Raw genomic sequence first — 21,246 nt, forward strand, 5'->3', positions numbered from 1 at the left:
AACCACTGGCTCATATTAAGCACTGATTTGTACCCAGGTTTATTTTACACTCAATTAGGAGATGAATGCAACTTGCGCTCTCTCCTAATCTGCATAGACAAGAACCATTAAGTTACAACTTATGGTGAGTGCTCGTGCACACATGTGCATAAATGTTAATACACATCACACATTCATACATCACCATGCATTAATTTAAAACTCTTACCAAACAATCAAAATTGCTGAAATGTGCAGCTACTTGTACCTTGTTGTTAGTGCTCCCAAAAGCACGTTTCAAGGAGCTGGATAACACTCACCTATGTATAAGCTGCGCAGCGGGCGAGCATACCAATCAAAAAGATATGTAATAGGCCTCTGTATAGACTTCCAGGCTGACACTTCAAGCCCACAACTCATTAATTCTGATACACTACATTAAAAAAGACACAGTCGTTCACAATTACTGAGAGTATATGACTACCAACCGGACCAGACTCCGGTCTAAAATGGAAATGCCTAACACGGCAGTTCCTAACCTGTGGTTTATTAACGCCTGGGGGTTCTCACCACCTATTCAGGGGGTCTGCGGTAACATATGGCCTCTAACCATTATTTTCTCTCAATAAAAGTTGTTCCTCCTTCAAGGATATTTCATCCAGCAAAAATAATACTTGAAGTCTACTGTATTGCCTCCGTAAATCATTTGATATAGATAGATAGATAGATAGATAGATAGATAGATAGATAGATAGATAGATAGATAGATAGATAGATAGATAGATAGATAGATAGATAGATAGATAGATAGATAGATAGATAGATAGATAGATAGATAGATAGATAGATAGATAGATAGATAGATAGAATGAATAAAGATAAAATAGAAAAATAGCCGTAATCGTTTGAAATTATTTAGTTAGAAGCTGATTGGTAATTCAGGACAGGGTTCACATTGAAACCATGCTTGTACCTGAACAAGCCATCAGCTTCCAACAAAAATAGTTTTAAACTGCTTATGATTTTCTGGAAATTCAATCGCATCTGCACCGACAGCCTGTGTTCTGTTATAAATTCTCAGTGATCTATTCATGTATACACAGATAGGCCACACAAACCAAGCAAACGGCCCTTCCAGGCTGCAGTTTCAGTGGCGGCTGGTATTTGAATGCAGCGTGTGGGGGGTGGGGCAGGTCGCAGGAGGAAGGAGGGAATGACATTTTTAGTTATATGCACTTACCTAATGCAGAGTTGTGATTGGTCTGAGCACCGTGGATCGGTGCTCAGCCAGAGAATGGAAGGCTGGACATGTTCTCCATGCAGGCTGTGATGTCGCCAACATGGAGAACATGTAAAGTGTGCATGAAAGTTTGGCCGGCCCCATAAGGGCGTCCAAAAATTCATGCGCACTTTAGGGAGTGCAATAAACTCCACCCCTCTCTTGCTTTGTCACTGCGCTCCACCTGCAGAGCTGCAGCAATAAGGAAAAAATACAAAGATGATAACTTCGAGTTATTATCATTTTATTTTTCCTTTAGTGACACTGCTTAAAAGCAGTGAGGCAACGCTCCTCCGCCTTAGTGAATGAGCCGCCACTTTGCAGTTTCCACCCAAAGTGTTAAGTGAGCAGGCCCTTACAGACTCCAAGCACCCACCTGTCCTGAATTGGAAAGGAGGCACGGCTGCACTTTTCTGCAGGACTGCAATATTTCCACAGGCAGAGTACCTCTGCACAGCAGGCAGCATGCACTCCAGCATAATGAGTTCCTGGTCTTTCAGCTTTTGGGCAATCAGTGTCTTTGTCAACTTTTGGCACATAGATCCAGCATGGTCTCCAGGTTTGTCCATACCAAGGTCATTTGCTGCCCTGCACCTGTCAAAGGCCCCTGTCAATTTAGTTACATCTATCTGCCCCAGCACTTCTCCTGCGAGCTGTGAAGCCACATGATTACCTATTGATTTGTGAATACCGCCTGCTCTTATACCAGTGTGTGTTCACTCCCATATTAAGACATGCAGCTGCACAGGAAAATAATTGAGCTGAGTTCATGCACTGTCTACTTGTTTGTGTATTATTATGGGGGTTCAAATCATATGAATGGCTTCGGGGTCCATGGCTTCTAGTTATAATTCAAAGGGGTCAGGAGAAGACAAAAGTTTAAGAACAACTGCCCGAAATCATTTGGAAAACCATCTGTGGACTATTGAATCTTCTGAAATGCAAAAGCAATGGCAGATTCAGCTCTGTGAAAACTAAAAAGGCCAAATATCAATAATAGAGCTAATAGAGGCGCCATTACCGTGATTGAGGCCGTGATTGAGGCTGGCACCAAAACACCAATCTGGAGACCTGGGCTCCTTCGGGACAGTCAAAAGATCTTGTGAAATGGGTTAGGTGTATAATGTGTAGGCGAAGAGACGGGGTCCCTTCGAAGCACAGGGAGTTTCCTCCACTCCACTGATCACTGGAAGTGCTGTCCTTCTCAGGGTGACAATCAGTTAAATGGGACAGCCTCCAACTTTGGTAATCCTGTTTTGGTACCTCTGCTGGAGAGTCCCAGTTCCACCCAACCTTTCTTCTTGCACCTGACAACAAACATCACGGATGGCTCAGTGTGAGTGGACTAAGCAAAAGAGCAGCAACTCCATAGAACTGGGCTCTGAGCTGACTCTTGCAATACACAACTACTGTCTACATTGGTGTAAAGATGGGACAGAAACTTCCATACAGTGTTCCAAGATTCCCAAAGTCAAATCTGTAATCTTCATACCATTCCTGACATAGACACTCTTTGTGCTCCAGGGTTAGGGTATCTACTGCCAACTACCCAGGGACCAGAAACCTATTGACTTCAGCCAAGTCTTTGAGTGAGAGAGATGACTAAATGCTCGAGAGGGGCTTTGGAAGTGTCCTCACATGAGGAAAGAGCTTCTCAAAATCAGAAGTGCTGTGATAGTGCCATGGCGGGGTGAATCAAAGGCTTTTGCTGCCCCATGAGTGAAGGGCCCGCACTGGAACAGAACCCTCAAAGGTCTGACTTGGACCTACCTGTGGGATCTAAGACCCACCTTGCAGGGATTCAACTGAAGAAATTAAGCACCACAAAGTACTGTGGTGCTAGAAAATCCAGACTGCAATCCATGGCCTCCCAATGGAAGTTGCAGAGTGTCCAATGAAGTGTTAACCCACTGGTGAGGCAGTCAAACTGTGGAGTAATCAATGCTATGACCAGTGGTTGCCATTTAGGTGGTAGCTTTTGTGACTTGGTCTGAGAAGTACTCAAGTTACAAGGTCTGCGGGAGCGCAGCCCTACCCCAGTTCCCTCCTCGAACTGGTTCTTGCGCTGCTGCTGCTTACCTGAACCAGCATGCATGGATGCAATAGTTATGGACCACAGCCACATTGGCTGGCCCAAGGCAAGGACGCAGCCATCAAAGTTTGGTGGGGCCATGTTGGGCGCACACCACTCTGAGCGGGGTAGTTCTTCCGACCAAAGGAGATTGCAGGCGCTGCCTGTATCACTGAACAACTGAGACGGAAAAATGGTACTGTGCAACCAGGGGAGATACTGAACCGAGAGGGAAGAGGCATGCTACAGGGATGGAATATTAGCAAGGATTGGTCCAGGCCAGACTGCTTTCACTGTGGATATTAATTTACATCAAAAACCTTGGAGAAGAATCTGAGAGACTATGCTGGACTTTTTTGCATCATTGAGAGTTGTCCATGGGATCAACCGAGGCTGACGCTACTGCAGCTGATATGAGTTTTACAGAAATACAGAGTAATAACTGTATCCCTCTGATATAAGCCAGTAGAGTACTGCATTGTCTGCTGGTAGTAAAGTACTTGTTCTTTTTCAAAGGTTAAGCACTGACTGGGCATTGGTTCATTCACTTCTACTGGATGATTTAATTAGTTCTGACTCTCTAACCCAAGCCACCTCCCCCGGTAATCGCTGGACTGCTCGACTTAGCTACCCTGAGGGTCAAGTGCTAAAGTAGTGAAGTTGGTTCTCAGTTTTAGGCTCAACCGTAAACTTAAGCCCCATGGTCTGATTGTCACAATTTAAGCCCAGTGACTCAATTGCCCTGGGACCACTGAAAATATTGTGGTGAAGATAGCAATGATTATCAATGTTGAGTCAGCTCAATGTAACAGAGACTGTAACAAATCTAAAAAATGCCACATGGTAGTCATTCTCCTTGTATGGCATAAATCTTTTTCACAGATGTACCTTGTCGACCTGCCTTGGCTGGGCTGTACCCACGAGAAGCAGGGTCAAGACTGATTTGCATATGGCTGGGTTCAAACTGGGGTGGCAAAGTGAGCAAAAAAATAATGAATTTAACCCATATGTTATGACTGGGGGTGAATGTTTGATTTATTCAGCATTCCGTCCATTATTTGTTGCAGCAGCACGCCTGGTGGCCACAGGATAGGAAGATGGCTTACCTGGGTGGACAGAAAGGCATTGACCAACAGATTTTTTAGAGCCATCCAGGACCTCTTCAAAATCACTCAGAGTACATGACAGAATCTTTCCTGTGTGATGAATAGGGCACAAACCTAGTTGGACGTCATCGAGGGCCTTGATTCTGGTTACGATCATTACCCCAGTTGTTTAATCAAGGCGTCTCCAAGACTTTGTCAGGCAGAGATCGAACCTTTGAGAATCCCTCCTGCTTTCTCCAGAAATTGTACAACAATACTCTGCTTTATACATGTGGGGACCACAGCATCCAAAAGAAAATAATTAAAGCAATTCCTTTAAAAGTCACTAAGTCTGTGCTTGGGTCACTGGAGCCTTCTCACTGACAGCATGAATAAACATACAGCAGCTAAACGTTGTGTCTTATCCGGGGCGGCCTTAGGCATGTGCAAGCTGTGCACCTTCACAGGGCCACCAAACCCCAGGGGCCACCACGCCAATATATATCCTTAATATAATAATCCCCTGAGGATGGATACATATTTGCGTGGCGGCCCCTGGCAGGGATTTGGCGACCTCCGGCTCTGTTCCACTTCCAAACACCCTGACCACCCCCTCTTCACTGGCCTCCGCGCTCCGCCCCGCCCGGACCCCCTCTTCCGGGGCCCCCTACCTACGCTCCCTGCCCATGGCCGCCATGAGCCTAGAGCCGCCCCTGGTCTTATCTTGTAATCCACTTGTGCAAATTCTAGCCTAAATGCAGACTAGGATTTCATTGTGTCATTCCCACAGGCACAGATTTTACCCATCTTGTTTTTGGAGTGTTCCTGTCATGTGAGTGACCAGAAAGCCCTAATACTGAATGATATATCAAAAACAAGGGTGCCAGGGCTCGGGTTCAATTCACAACAGCTTTTTATTTAGCAGCTGTGTACCTTCTTTTCATAGATTCCGAAGGTTTGTATATTCATTCAAACATTTTCAAAGTTTCAAGAGAATATTTACATTTTGTACAAATATCAGAGGTTTAGTGGGACTAGACACATTGGGCTTTATGACTTTGATGAAATCGCCCTTTGTTCGTGTATCTTAGAATTTAGGTTGCCTTTCAAACAGCCGAACAGCCATGTTAAAAGCTAATACTGAATGAAGCACTGGTTGGGTTTATGTCATATCTGTATTGGTGCCAAATCAGTGGCATTGCATGGACTTCTACCGCTGCTACCAGTGCATACCTATGCACCCCTCCTAACATGTTGGTTCAGTGCGTCTATTTGCATAACGTAAATCAGTGCACCCTCCACATTTATACCATTTGCCTCTGGAATTCAGCACTTCTGTAGTATTGCTAACAATGACACCGGAGGATACAGTAATTGGCTGACCCTTTTCTATGCTGTTTCTGGCTCTTCATTGTAAATGACTGATTTACACCTGATTTCCGGCTAGAGTCTGAAAGAAATCAAAGGAGTAACACCAACGAGAAGGGTGAGACTGGCTACAAAAAACATCTGGAGCTGGTGCGAAACACCGTTTTGCAGCAGAATGGTGATTTGTTATTTCCATTTAAACCCCTATCAACAGCTGCATTTAAATTTCACCCACTTGCATTGATCTTTTTCAAGGATCCTTCTAGAAAGACTAGATAGCTATAGCCAGCTAGAGAAGAGCAAGGCACAACACCCAATCAGCAGGACCAGGTGCCAACACACATGGACCTCCAACCCATAGCAAGCAAAAGGTTCTCTTTGGACAGCACAACAACTACCAGCACTGGAGGTGGGTAGCTTCTATTCGAAACACACACATTCCATCCTAGTAAATGTTATGGTCAGCACAGGGGACAAAATCTTGCCTCTTCTTGTATAGAACTTGTGCAAGAATCCGATATAGTATGTGGTGGTTCCTACAGAAAGAAACCTCCAGTGTCCTGTTGAGTGTATCCTATGAGTATGCGGGGAATAACTTTTAGGAAGTCTAAAGCTAGTCTAACCATACTATAGGAGAGTTGATTTGTCTTTTAATGTCCATCTTTTCAGACCAACTTCAGGAAACCAACAGTTTATTTCAGAACTTGGATTCAATACCAACAATTGGAGATAGGCAGCAGCATAGAAACTCTTTGTAAAGCACTTGTCAATGATATTTTTCTCCTCTATGGTGAAGGAATTATGAATGAAATGTAGACAGAGGCAAAGAAGAGAAAGTTACTGGTGGCATCTGCCACCCTGACCATCCCACCAAATAGACTAGAAGCAACGAGAAACTGCCACAGATGTGATTCTCCAATCAGCCAACACGTGCTTTCAAAACAAAAAGCATTCAGTTCACAGAAAATTGGAATTACCACTAGGATGCAATCTAACCACTCAAGGTTGAGTCTATTGCATTATTCTAAGCAGAAGATAAGCTTGGGTGGATTCTGCCTAATGACACTAGAGGGCATATTTACCAGATCAGTGGTGCGTCATAGGGAAAGGGCATGAATGCACTTTATTTATCCAATACGGTGCATTCCTGTCCTTTCCCCATGCGCAGGCGCAATTTCGTCAGCCTAGCGCTATTGCAGGCACCTTTGAACCATGGTGCAAGGGCGCCTGCGTTACAGGCAGGATTGTTTTTGTGCAGGAAGGGACACCTCTCCAACAATTCATAGTGGAGCTTTCCTCTTTGCATGTGTGCTGCAGAATACAACTCAAATAGAAAGAGGAAAAATGAGGAGAAATAAAGATATTGAACCATGTTATGCCTCACCTGGAGAGGAGTACGATTTTGACGCATTTCTAGGTTTACAAGACCTTGTACATCTTAGAATCCATCAAAACCCATCGGAGTTGCGTGGGAACACCCACCACAGCGCTCATTCGACGCCTCCCTTGCGCAGAGTATGGCAACACAGCGATTTGTGCTGCGTTGCTTTACTCCATACTATGGCTTTGCATGTCTTCAGAAATATGACTGAGAGGTTTGTGTCATGCATGTTCCATGTTGCGTAGTGCAAGCATGACGCAAAGCCCTCATAAATACGCCCCTAAGTATTGACATTAGACCAGCCTTCCAGTCAAAACACTCCTTCTAGAGCTGATGAGGGTCCAACCAATTAGCTTTCATCTTCCGTGAAGCTTCACGTAGAGAAACTTGTTGCTACTGAAATAACTTGCCTTCAGCTGCAATGCACTTCTTTGCATTTTTGTTCTTCAACTAATCCTTGCGTTTTGCGAGGTTTAATTTTTCATGCAAGGTCTATTGCGAAACACTTAATAGACATTTCACAATGTAATGACTGTAATAAGCCAGGAATTGTTTTTTCACTGAAACATGGCTGGCGGAAGGATGTAGCCCATCCCTTTGAATGCTACCCCCCTGGCTACATCATTACTCAACTAGAATGATCATCCAAAGGAGGATGCGGACATTGTGTGTAAACAGACCCTTTTGGCATCTACATCAGGCTCCTCTGATGCATTCATGTCCCATCATGCAGTAGGAAAGGAATCCGGCTTCATTGCCTCAGCCCTGTCTGCTTGCCTTATTTATTTCAAATTTAATTTTATGGTCCCCACATGTATGAAGCAGATGATTGTTGCACCATTTCTCAGGAAAGCTATGGCAGACTCAGACATATTCTCATCATACAAACCTATCTCGCTTCTCCCAGCGTCTAACAGAATCTTGAAGAAGTCTGTGATTAAACTTCTTAGAAAATGTAAGGAATCAAGGTGATTGGTCAGATCCAACCAGGCATTTGCCCTGGTCGTGGCACAAAAGAAGCCATATAAAGTACTCTGTGTGACCTTCAAGATATTCTAGACAGCAGTGGCATCACAGATCTATTCATTAAGTATTGGACGTCAACTTTCAATACTTCCTCAGGTGAGGAAAACCTGCATGAGCCTAATTGTGATCTTAGGTCTTCTGGCAGGGGTTTTGTGAGCATTGGACTCAGACCCAAGTGGTCCCAATGTGTTTGAAAGCCACCCCTTGCCATTTGAGGTATACCACATTACATTTGAGAAGCCGCCCAGCAAAGTTATGATTGATTCACTGTAAGAGTATTGACTCTTCCTACAGCAACACCGAAAAACCCTCTTAAAGTGGAGAAACCCTCTCCAAGATGGCCGCTGGAAGCTACCGCTCTGTATGATTGAGCGCTCCCATGGCCTGCCACACTTCTGGATGCTGACCTTGACAATTCCCCAAGGGTCTGCTGAGGTTTTTACTCCTCCACCTCACCGCATGAGTCTGGAGCTGCCCCGGGATCAGCCCTTTTCCTTGATCACAGAGTGCTTTACAGTGCTGTAGACGACAACAGGACTGCCATTTTTAAACTAGCAACAGCTGCTTAGGTCAACTCCTATAACTTCCCAACATGCACCAGCCTCCAAAATTTCATCAACATCCATTGCCACCAGCTGCCCCTCCCCACCCCCCCGCGCTCTTTCCAAATTTGCAACAAATGCTTTCAAGATCAAATACGCCCAAAATCTTTCCAAACATGCAATGAAACATTTGAATTACACAGGACCTAGAGAGACTGCCTGGAAACCCTCTTTGAATTCAAATACCACTACCAACACAACGGCTCCCTCAAAACTGACCGCCTTCTCTTCACACACAACACTGACCTATGGATCAGATCCTTACACACTTTTCTCCCATCCTCTTGTCTCTCTAACTTCCCCTTTGGGTGCAAACTCAAATGTTGCTCCCCCTTTTGCCTCTCGGGGAACCTTTCTATATCCATTTACAACAATAGGAAGATCATGTTCCAAGTTAATAAAACAATTGTGGACACAATTTACTTCATTTATCTCACCATTGGGCCCTCCTACGATCCTCCAAAACCCCCCTCTCCATCCATCAATAACACCCCCTACTACTCCCCTTCCGGTCCACCCAGGCAACATCTCTCAGGGCAGACTCTGCTACAATCCGTTGTGACCCCCACAACCCATAGCTCACTGCCTATTCCAGACACTGAAGATGCCCCCCACAGTTCATTTCTGCACCATTCCTCTCCAGTCTACAAACTCTTATCTCCCACTCAGGTTGCCGCCACCACTCTTCTTTCATCTCCCACTGTTGGCCCACATGTCTCCCCCTTCCTCCCTACCTTTTTCTCCCCTTGCCTCAATATCTCCCAACACCAGACACCAACAACCAGAACCTCCCCCCCTCATGCATCTCAACTCCTCAGAGTCCGCTCCAAATAGTCCACCCCAATCCTCCCACTACTATTGAGCATGACTGGCCTCTGTTCAACAAGATCCTTTCCTCGTTCTCACACTTCTCTTAAAGAATGGACATCCTCACATCGGCTCTATGACCAGCTTAGTGATTCTCTGCCTTCTCGCTACTCCTACCCCATCACCCCCTGTGGACCCTTCCCCCACACACTTCCAGCATACGGAGAGAAAGCCAAATAACCAGACTCAAACAGACACATCTGCACCTAGACAACTCAGACCTACTCCCTTTCCTAAAGAGTTACGCAGTCTCAAATTCTGCCACCCCTTCTTCCTTTCTTCCCGCAGGGCATGCTTAATTTGAGCCGGTGGTTTCCGGTACTCAGCACCAGCGCTTAATTCCAACGCCGGCACATGATAGCTGCCACATGGTGGTGCTGTTTTTTTGTAATTTAAAGATGAGCAGAAGAAAAGTGGTTTACTAATTCAATATACATTGTAAACAACTAATAGCTGCCACCCACGCCTTGAGACCTTGCGGTGATAAGTTGTGCTATATAAAAACTTTTGACATGACATGACATGATATTCTTATAACCCTGGGGACCTCAAACAGTATGGATTGCCACCCTTGTAGCAGTGTGATGGTTAAGAGTTGTGTAGGTACTGCCATTAGCAGCGCTGACAGTGACAATATGTGATGCATCGTGCAGTGGCATCCTTACAAGGGCCCTGGAACATATTTATTTGCAAATTACGCACTGCGGCAGGGGGCTCCTCAATTCCCACCACCATTTCTGACCACATTAAAACTCCCTTCCTCTATCCCAGTGCTCACTCATCCCCTCTTAACTTGACCCAAATCCCAACAGCTTCTCCTTGAACTGCATGCTACACAATTGTCAATCTGCAAATACTGTCCAGAGTTATTAGACTCAATCTTGACCCATAACCTTGAAATCCCGATACTCATGGAAACGTGGTTCAATGTCTCATCTATCCATGCTTTAGACCTTCTTCTTCCTTCCAACTACTCCATCTTGCGCCGGGATTGGGAAGATAAACATATGCCGGTCTTGCACTTATTCACCGAAACTCTCTGTGACCGGACCCCTCCTAACAACTCACTGCCAGTCTTTCGAATGCATATTGGTGGAACTGTCCATATCCACTAGCTCCAACCTCAAATTGAATGTGATTTACCACCCACCGGGTCAAAACAATACGTTCATCATGGCCTTTCCCACCCTAATTGCGATTACACCTCATCTTGACTTTAACAAGGCCTCTGACAAGTACAACTGCATGGAATCCCTTATTGACAAATGTGCACCCCTGATGTGCAAATTATCCAGCCCCAAACCCTCTAAGCCCTGGTTCTCAAAAGAGCTTTATGAAGAATGAAAGCTTATCAAAAATGTGAGAGAGAATGAAGACAAGCACCATCCAACCTCAGTATAACAAAGCTTTGCAAAGCGAAAAACAAAATAAAGACCAAATCCTCAGAGCCAAACCTCCCTATATTAGTGCCCTCATGAAATCTGCAAGGAATATAGAACGAATCACCTATTCAAGGTCATTGCACAGTCTACTAAACACTCTATCACTTCAGCTCCTAATCCATTTGTGTCCCATCGCAACAACTTTGTGGATTTCTTTGATAAAAAGATAGAGACATGCATATCTTGCTTCCCATCAATGACTTCCTTGAAACGGTTGAGTCTCTACATGGAAGGCACTACAATCATGTTCATCCTTCTCTTTTCTCTCAGAGCAAGACCTACGATGAACTATCTCCAAAGTAAAACACTCAAACCATCATCAAGATCCATTCCAAGCTCTATCAGTAAATCTCTTGCCAAACACCAATTCCCAATATGGAACACCAGGATCAATTGCTCTCTCAAACAGGGCCTCTTCCAAGAATGACTAAAAATGAGGCAAATCACTTGTCTCTTGAAAAAACAACTTCTCAATTTATAGAACCTGAACAACTACTGGCCAGACTCCATACTCCCATTTTAGGCAAAGTCATCAAAAGTTGCATAGCGTCCCAACTAGCATTACACATTGCAACAAACAACCTCCTAGACACTCTTCAATCAAGTTTCTACCAGGGTCACAGTACAGAAACTGCAATCCTCCAAATAGTCGATGACTCGCTTAGAATCCTTGACTCCAGCAATTCCTGCCTCCTGGTCCTCCTGGATTAATCTGCCGCATTCAACACTGTCTACCATCTTGACCTCCTTTGTATTCTTGAAGTACGCATGGGATGTGGAGGCACTGTCCTCAACTCCTCTTACCTATCCAACCACTCTCAAATTGTGAAAATGGGCAACTCATTCTCAAAACCAGTTGGCATTCACCAACGGGTCCCTAACCCTCTTCAACCTCTACCTAGAACCACTATGTGTGATTCTCAGAAACTCTGGGATTCGCTTCCACCTCTAAGCCGACTATACCCAAATGTACTTGAAAATCTCATCCCCGGAGGACGTTGCCATGCTTTCAAATATACTCTTAAAGATTGAAAACTGGATGTCCAACCACCATTTAAAACTCAATCCAACTAAAACAGAATTTTTTTTTATCTCACCTCTGAAAGCAATACCTCAAGTACAAGAATGGATGCCCAACTTTCCAACATTCTATTGAACCCGCCATTGTCTCGAGTGTCGGATCACTTGGCATCACCCTAGTTAATCGTCTCAGTCTTCACAGTCACATAGCAGCCATGGTGAACAGTGCACGCCATCAACTTAGGCCGCTTTAGGGCATCAGACAATTGATTCCGGAACAAACTTCAAAACAGTGATGCAGTCTCTTCTTCTCTTTAGACGAGAATATGGGCAGGCATTCCTCAAGCATACCTAGGCCCTCTAAGAGCAACACTACATGCTGCAGCATGCTATGTCATCGGTATCAAGAACTTTGACCACATTATCCTTGCCCTGCTAACCCTCCAATGGCGCCCCAGTGAAGCACCGGCCCAATTCAAAACCGCTCGCATTATCCACAGAGTGCGGCACTCTTCCTCACCTCTCTATCTAAACAATAACCTGAAAATCTCCGGACAAATAGAGGTTCCAGAAATGCCCAATCCCTGCTCCTGGAACCACCCACCTTCAGTCCAGAATGATACATGAAGCAGTCGGGGAACATCTTTTACAACGCGGATGTTACCCCGCAGTGCAGTTACGACGCGTCTTTGGTAACAACGTACATCCAAGCAGTCTTTCTCTGGTAGCGCCACCAGAACCTATAACCCTCTGCCTCTCTCACTTCGTCTAACCATCTGCCTAGCAACCTTTAAAAAGGACGTCAAGCTCCTCCTATTTGACAGACGTGGTGGTTAATTCACCCTCGACCAGACTTAAGTACTTTCTCTACTGCGCCTGATCTGATTACATGTAACGGTGTATGTCCTCTGCCCATTTGCTGTAACTGTCTCTTATTGGAACTTTTCTACGGATCCACTGATGTAAACGTCTGAGTTTAACTACAATTACTGTAACCCACTGCGACCCTATATCCTGTTTGTTGCCAAGCGCTCTGATGCGTTCGGGCTTTATCTGCACTTTATAAAACTGCCTATAAAACCATATCATCTTGGAAACTAGAGTTTATGCTATAGGGTTGAGAAGTCAGGCCATAGCCCGAGCTGCTCTTTTTTTAGAAACACGTTCCCTGCTGGTTGCATTGTCTCCTTTTATAGCTGACTTTCACACTCTTAGATGTGGGATTCCATAGGGTTAGCCAACCCGTGGCTGGCGTCCAATGGCAGCAGTGCCACAGGGCTGATATTATTAGACTTGTCAGCAGCGTTTGACACCTTGGACTACACACTGCTGCTGGCTGGCTTTCAACAGGTTGTTACTGGTGGTTAGTTTTTTTCTATTTGCTGGCATCCTTACAAAGAGGATGCCTAAGGCTGATGCCCCTCCCTCACCTCATTTGTCCTTCATTGAGGTGTCTCAAATGTCCACAGGGAGTCTTGACATGTATTCACTTCTTAAATTCAGTCTCTGTCAGCCCAGATCATCTTCCACAGCTTCCTGTAATGCATCTATACTGGTGCAATAAAAAGGGCAATAGTAACTTCAGTTAGTTACAGAGCTTGGATATGGCAGAGGGACAATATGAAGCTCTATATCAAAAGCAAATGTTTGTTATTGTTACTATCCTTCTGCACAGGGAGCGGATCCACACACACGGTGAGGGCTCTGGATGGATGGAGACCAGTTTCTGTAGGCCGGCTCTCAATCCCGCAGATGAAACTAAAGCACTGACGGTGAAAGACAAGGCAGTAGAGATTGTACTGAGGTTTTGAACTATCTCAATGGGCTCCTTCCTGGCTCCTGTTTCTAAAGAGAATGTCCTGGTTTTCTTACAGGCTACAAGATGCCCTTAATCTCAGCCTGAAATATCTTAAGTATCTTCACTTTCCTTAGTGCAACTCAGTCAAATCCCTGGTACAAATGCCATCCCTTCCTCCCAGATGGACGATGAATCAATGAATTTCTGGACTTGTCACATACCACATTCAACATTCCTCAGTGTGGCTACATTCAGGCGCTGGTGGCAAGTTAATAACTTAGGCTAGCTGCCCATCGGCAAGTCCAAGCAGATCCTGCCACCACACTTGCCCATGTCTTCTGACATCTAAATTCCAACACTACATCCACTTCCAAAAAATGTACTAATTTTCTCGATTTTTATTGTGCTTTGATGTAGCAATGCATGAACAGGGTGGAAGTAGGAGGAGGGAGAGAAGTATTGTTGTTTCGAGCTGGACAAATGGTCAATTGCTTTACTTTGCTCTGTATAAACAAAGTTGATTGCAGTTGTCGCATTGCCGAGCGGGACCAGATACCGACTGAACCGGTACTCCCAGCAACTTGTAAGCGATCGGATTTCCGACCCTTCCTGGTGGATCCCGATATTGGTGACCACAAATTCTCAATCATTTACAACCCATAGCCATGGATTAAACGTGGTTTTAGAGGCTTGCAATTAATTAGGCACTTATCAAATGTCCTGATGATGATCCCTTCGAATTATAAGTGGGATCGAAACGCCGTCAACCAGTTTATGTGCCTTATACATTGTTTATATCATGTACTTTGTTGATGTAAATGTGCATCTTGCAATTTCTGTTCATACTATGATTTAGAGAACACTTTAAGCTTTTTGCCTAAAAGCCCTTTCCTGTTCACTTTGAGTGTACTAAAGTGTTTGTGTTTAATTGGGGTACAGGCTTGTGCCCCACAACGTGAGACTGTTGGAGGATATTCTCCTTGTATTCCTGCTAAAAGTAAAAATATCTAGACCACTGTCCGGCTGGACAAGTCACCTAATACAGAATCGACTGTGTCTGTATTCATTTGTATGCTTTATTCTTTGTTGCATGGGACCGTTGTGGCGGCCAAAAAGGGCCACAGCACAAGCTAGTGTTATGAATTATTTTGAGTACATCCATGCACCGTGTGCTAGTACCATGTGCTGCCTGGTACAAGGTACATAGATGTGTTTGGGGGCTTTACAAGTACCCCCAGGGCCACTCTGCAGGCCCCTGTTTAGGGGCTCCCAAAGTCCCTTTCTGAAAGCATTTTCATGGATGGGTCTGCCATAAAAAGGCTGACGGAAAGGAGATTCGTAATCCCGATGGTGATGCCTGACTCGGCACCGCCTGATGTCGGGACTGCTAGTCCTACCGCCGCTCCGACGGGATCTTAGATCCTGTTGGAGGTGGTAGTCATCCCCCCTGACCCCTGCATTCCAATTGCCAGCATTATAATGCAGTGGTTGGTCTGATGGTCAGTGGCGGTCCACCAACATCATAATCAGGCCTAACGTTTGTACCAAACCAGTCACATAACACAGCATTATTTGATTTATTAATATTTTTATGTTTTGTATAATGCCCATGTTGCAGGGTGAATGCAACGTTATGTCGTATTTCAATGAAGACTGCCACTAGGGAGCGAACTACATGACCTGCCATGGTCTGAAGTGGGATCAGGAGAGAGAGAGAGGCAAATGGGGTCTAGTAAATGTTTGTTAAGCAGAGGAAGGGGGAAACTGAATGAGGAAATAGGATAGGACCAAAGTGCAATCCACCAATACGCAACAGTGATGTCATACTGCGACCACTTCTCACTACAGTCAAGACTCCGATGATGGTTTGTTACCGGGCTAATGAAAACAAGCCTCTTCGAAGCAGTCATCAGAGGCCACACAGAGAAAAGTAGGGGGTAGGTTAAAAACAGTGTGGCCAATCAGAGATTGACCCGCCCCATGATAGGTTTTGCCTAACTTGGTAAGCCGCCATGAGGGTGAAGATAAATAAATGATGCTATCTTATGAAATGTTAGTGGTTTTTATGATATGTTATTCTATGCTAGGATATTTCATCATATGCTATGGCAAATTATGCTACATTAGGACATGCTACAATAAGTAATAGCATGTACAATAAAACATGCTATGGTAAGTTGTGGCAAACTTTGGTCACATATTATGGTATGTTATGTCATGGTATGAAAAGTTATGGTGTGTTATGATATGCTAACATATGTATGTTATTAGGACTCTATGATTAGATGCCATATGTTATGATAACTTAACTTAGGTTGTAAGAGTAGACATGTGTAGCTGTGGCATGTTAAGGTATCTTTAGTAGGTTAGGACATGCTATTGCACGCTACAATTACTGAAACCATGCACTAGTACTATAAGTTGTGGCATGCTATAGCATGTTATGGTAACCTTTCACATTATGACATGCAGAGGTAAATTAGGACATTTTATGTCTCGTTTAAGGCGCGCTAATATACTTTATGTCATGCTAAGATAAGTTATGGTGGTATGTTTAGCAAGGAACAGTGAGAACATTTCTGGCATATTATGGTAAATTATAGAATGTAGTTTTAAAGGGGACATTTTGGTTATAAATGGCATTAACCCAGTAATCACAGTGCTACAGCACTAACCACCAGTGAACACTAAACATGCGCACGCACACAGCACACACGCGCACACACGAAACGGAACACATTAGTCAGAACTTGACACAAATACACCCAACCAGCCTCGTTGTGGCCTACAGTGGGACGTCACAGTGCTATAAAGGAACAGCAGCCATCAATATTTGACCCACAAAAACAACCAGAATAACATTAAACAGACGAGCCCATGTATATCCAAAACAGCTCAGGTATGTCATCATGGTGCTTGTGTGTGACATGTCACATATCAACATGCAACGGGGTACACCGGAGAGAACAGTTCATAGACATTTAAATAGCTTGGACATGCTAAATTGTTAGCTATGGTGGCGCTTCCAGCAGCACTTGGCACCAATATACTGCACGCATAAACATGCAACAGAACACATTAGGAAAAACACATACACACCCAACACAGCTAAGATGTACAATACCTATGTCTTTTACAGCATTAGAACCATCACTGCCCACAACCTACCACACAGACACAAATCACACATATGATGGTTCTACACCTGCCAGTGCTCCACTTGAAGCACTAGCCACAACAACTAGCTACTAGGCACAAACGAGGATACATTAATAAACACATTATACAGAACATCATACATGCAGCTATTTAAAGAGACAAGATGGATGCACCAATGATACTGACCACTAAACTGAGACCTCAAAGACTGCACAGGGAAGAACATCACACACCCTTCGGACACAGTTCGGACACGCCATAGACAGCAGTATCATGTTCAGAGGACCTCTACCCGCCGGCCATGGGTCATGTCACTGACCCAACAGACGAGGAAGTAATTGGTAAAGCCTCTGGCTCATTCCAAGTCCAACCTCTCCCTTGTGCTGTCACAAAAGGTGCCTCCTACACTGTGCAGGCTCTAAGCCACACCTTTCCACATCTGGGGTTAAACACAAAGGGGGAGATTTACAAAAAAAGTCACACAACGCAGCGCAACCCCCGCGAGGCAGCGCTGCTTTGCACGACAGGGAAGGAGCACCATCTTTTTTTTTTATTATTTCAGTAATTTTTTTATTGAATTTATATATACAGGGTGCATTTCACTTACAACAGATACAGCTCTCTCTGCCACTTTCCCTTGCGTCGGCTGATTTCAGTAGCCGTGCACCATGCACACACCTTAGCGCTGTAGCGCTAGGGTGTGCGCATGAGTGTAGCATAGCTTTTGTTCAGGAAGGGTACCCTTTCTGTACAAAATATTATGCCTAGACACAAGGGAAGGCTTTTCTCACTTTGTATGTGCGTTGCACAGTGCAGCACGCATGGAAAGCCGGAAAAGGAAGGAGAAAGGAAAGCATTTCTCCTTCCTTGCGCCTAGATTAGAAGGGCGCAGTTTTCTCACGCTAAACTCAATCTACTGTTTTTAGTAAATTTGGTTTAGCGTGAGAAACCTTGGGTGGTTGCATTGGAACGCCCATGCACCACCCTTGGCATGCCACCAAGGCGCAAAGTAATGCGAATATTACTTTTATGTTATTTCCAGCGCTAAACAAGTTTAACGCTGGAAAGTTAATTAGGAAAAAAATATTTTGCACTGTTTTGCGTCACTATTGTGACGCAAAGGCGCAAAATCTTAGTAAATTTCCCCCAGAGTGTTGCCACAATCACCTTAGTCCTTTTGCATCTTGATTATGACAACAAACTCTATCTTGGGGTATCCTTCTTCATACTCGCAGACTCGTCGAATCTCCTGGACTCCGCGAATTTCCCAGACTCAGCGAATATCCCAGACTCTGCGAATCTCCCAGACTCCCAAACCCAGATCGCGGCCTACAGACATCTACTAGACATGTGCGACCACATCACTCTGGCCCTCAAGTTCTACATTGGCTGGACGCAACAAGACTTATCTCATTCAAGTCTCTCAGCATTAGACCCTCGCTAGCGCTGGACCAGTCTTCTTACAACTCAAGCTTTGCACCTGCTGCTAAAGAAGGATCCGCAGACCCAGACTGACCGCCTCCTGGCAGTCCCTTGGCGGCACTTCATACTCTGTGAAGATGGGAGAGTCCTGGCATCCAATCCTAGTGAGAATAGATGCATCTCACAACTATCCTGGGTCCAAGAGAGCTGGTTTCTAGGGATGTTTGTAACTCGAATAAAAGTGTAGCGCAATCACACGGAATTACCTAAAAATTCTGCAAAATTATGCATATTTATGCGAGAAGACTAATTCTGTATTTGGTGCTATTCCTTAACAAAAAAAATTCCCCTTACGTCCAAAATGATTGCAAGAATTCATTTTGCTCTAAGAAATAGCACTAACTGCAACAGAACACGAATAGCGAGCACAAACATCCATTTGTGTTCGCTACATGTGCTCTTGGGGTGGGATTTGCCCCCAAATCACTCCTGGCATTTAGAACTATTTTCTTCTCGCAAAATATACCCTTGCATCCAAGATGGACGCGAGGATGCAATTTGCGATAAAAAATATGGCTAAATGCAGCAGAAGACAAATAGTGAGCGAGATCGTCCGCTCACGGTCGCTAAATGTGCTATCGCGCTAGGACTGTTCTTCCCCAAATCACTCTGAATTACATAAGCAGAAGGATTCGCATTATTCTTGGTAATTCTGCATCAAAGAGTAACATGGAATTGCCAAAATTACTCTGATTACTTCAGTGTAATTAAAATCACTCACGGGACTACTGGTTTCCTCAAATGATGGGCTGAGGAAAAGGCAGTGGAAAGCGTGACTTTATTGGCCTTAGACCCCTCTGAGTCAGGCACAACATTCCATGCTTCACACAAAGGCCACCCAATAAACCCACACGCAACCAACAAACAGGGCTTTAAGTGGGCCGGGTCTCCAGGGGTCTGAGCACCGGCAGTTTTTTAAAGGGGACCTCGAAACGGGTCTCTATCGGGCTCTGTTTTGAGCCCTGGCACAGGTGGTCCTTTTTTTTTCCGGAATGCAGTGACAGTAGTTTGCTGTCACTGTAGTCTGGAAAAAAGTGCCAGGGCGCAAAACAGCCCGATAGAGACCCGTTTCGAGACAGCAAGCACATCGATGTTGCCTGCCCTCACTTCTTACTAGCGGAGAAGTTACGGCATGACGTCATGCCAGGTGAGCGTTTTGGGGGAAGGGAAATCCTTTAAAGAGTCATTTTCTTTATGGATTTCCCGTCTCTTTTTGAAAGAGCAGCAACATTGTGGTAAGGTCACCAGGGCTTTAATTGGAAGCTTTTTCAATATTATATGTAACAAGCCATAGTTGCAGCTTATTTATTTTATGCAACTAATAACCATTGACAAAGCAAATAGTACTTACTTGTTGTGAGTATGATGTTACTTGTATCACATATCTGGATGCAATGACAGAAACCGCAAAATACAAGTCGGGCGGCACACTATGCTAAACAGATTTTTTGCATGAGTGTTTTAAAGCCACGCCCCTAATTACACTGGCCACGCCCCTTTGAGAGACCCCCCAGTTTTTTCATCCCACTTAAAGCCCTGCCAACAAATCACCACTATTAATGGTTTCCGCTTACCCGACTACTGCAATTGAGAGCCACGACAGTGGTAAGAAGCGCTAGACAAAAGCAACAGGACATCAACAATGCAAAAAAAAACAATATTGCCAAACAGGACTTTGGCAAATTAATTTAACCGCCATCTTAAAGCCAGGCAGGCTGCATTATTATTCACATTACTCAGCTCTATAGATAGATCAGAACATGATGTCCAAAATATATCATCCCATGATGGTCTGCGATGAAAAACTGAGAAAAATGTGGACATTTGGCTGCAGTGCTACGAAGACATAACACTAGCAATCTGTGAGCTATGCAAATGCCATTAAAATACCAATATCCACTACTCAAATGACTTCATATTTCACTATACTTATTTTCAACACTAATCCTTTATGGGTTCCGGAGTAGCGTGCTACTCGCCAGAAAAGCGCTTCAACACCCATCAGGGGTAACAAGCGCTATATAAATACAAACCTTTTTTTCCTCCTCTGTCCTTCTGCTATCATTCCAAATCCAAATAACTGACTAACCTATCCACCACTTAAAATGTACTTGCATGTTTCACTATACTAATTCAACACTAATCCTCTATGGGCCCCGGAGTAGCGTGCTACTCACCGAAAAAACGCTTTGACGCCTTGTCAGGGTAGTAAGCGCTATATGAATGCAATTAGTATATAATACAATACAAAACGTTATGATATGGCAGTCTAGGTATATATGTTGTCTATGGTAAATTATATGTTATGAGATATATAGTAAATTAGGGTGTGTGCCTAGCATACGGCGTTTTAATAGATTATGGTGTGTTAAACCATTTTAGAAAACATGCTACATTGTAGTAAATGGTCAAGAATATTTTCATTGAATCTGGAAAAAATAATAGTTATAACAGAAATGGAGTGGCCTGTAGTGAGGAATAAAAAGGTCCTTGGATAGAGTGTTCAGCCCCTGAGAGGCCTGTAAGGTTGGGTCAAAGTCAATCACGTGTCTGGTTTCTGAAGACAATAATGTCTCTGAGAGAAAAGCTGCATTTTTAAGTAGTCTTCGGGCACCCAGGGACGGGAAGTCGGGGCTTCGACGGGACTTGCAGTAAATACAGGGTCATAATGTATGCGTTTAGGGACA

The 21,246-nt window shown here is 44.3% G+C and overlaps 1 protein-coding gene across 2 annotated transcripts in view; it reads right to left on the reverse strand.

Annotated features, from left to right (window-relative positions):
* Positions 1-21,246, reverse strand: part of COL20A1 (collagen type XX alpha 1 chain) — a 491,294-nt gene that overhangs the window by 340,396 nt on the left and 129,652 nt on the right. The gene's annotated exons all lie outside the window — the stretch shown is intronic.

The sequence above is a fragment of the Lissotriton vulgaris genome, chromosome 7 (assembly GCF_964263255.1).
Source record: "Lissotriton vulgaris chromosome 7, aLisVul1.2, whole genome shotgun sequence".
Taxonomy (NCBI): Eukaryota; Metazoa; Chordata; class Amphibia; order Caudata; family Salamandridae; genus Lissotriton; species Lissotriton vulgaris.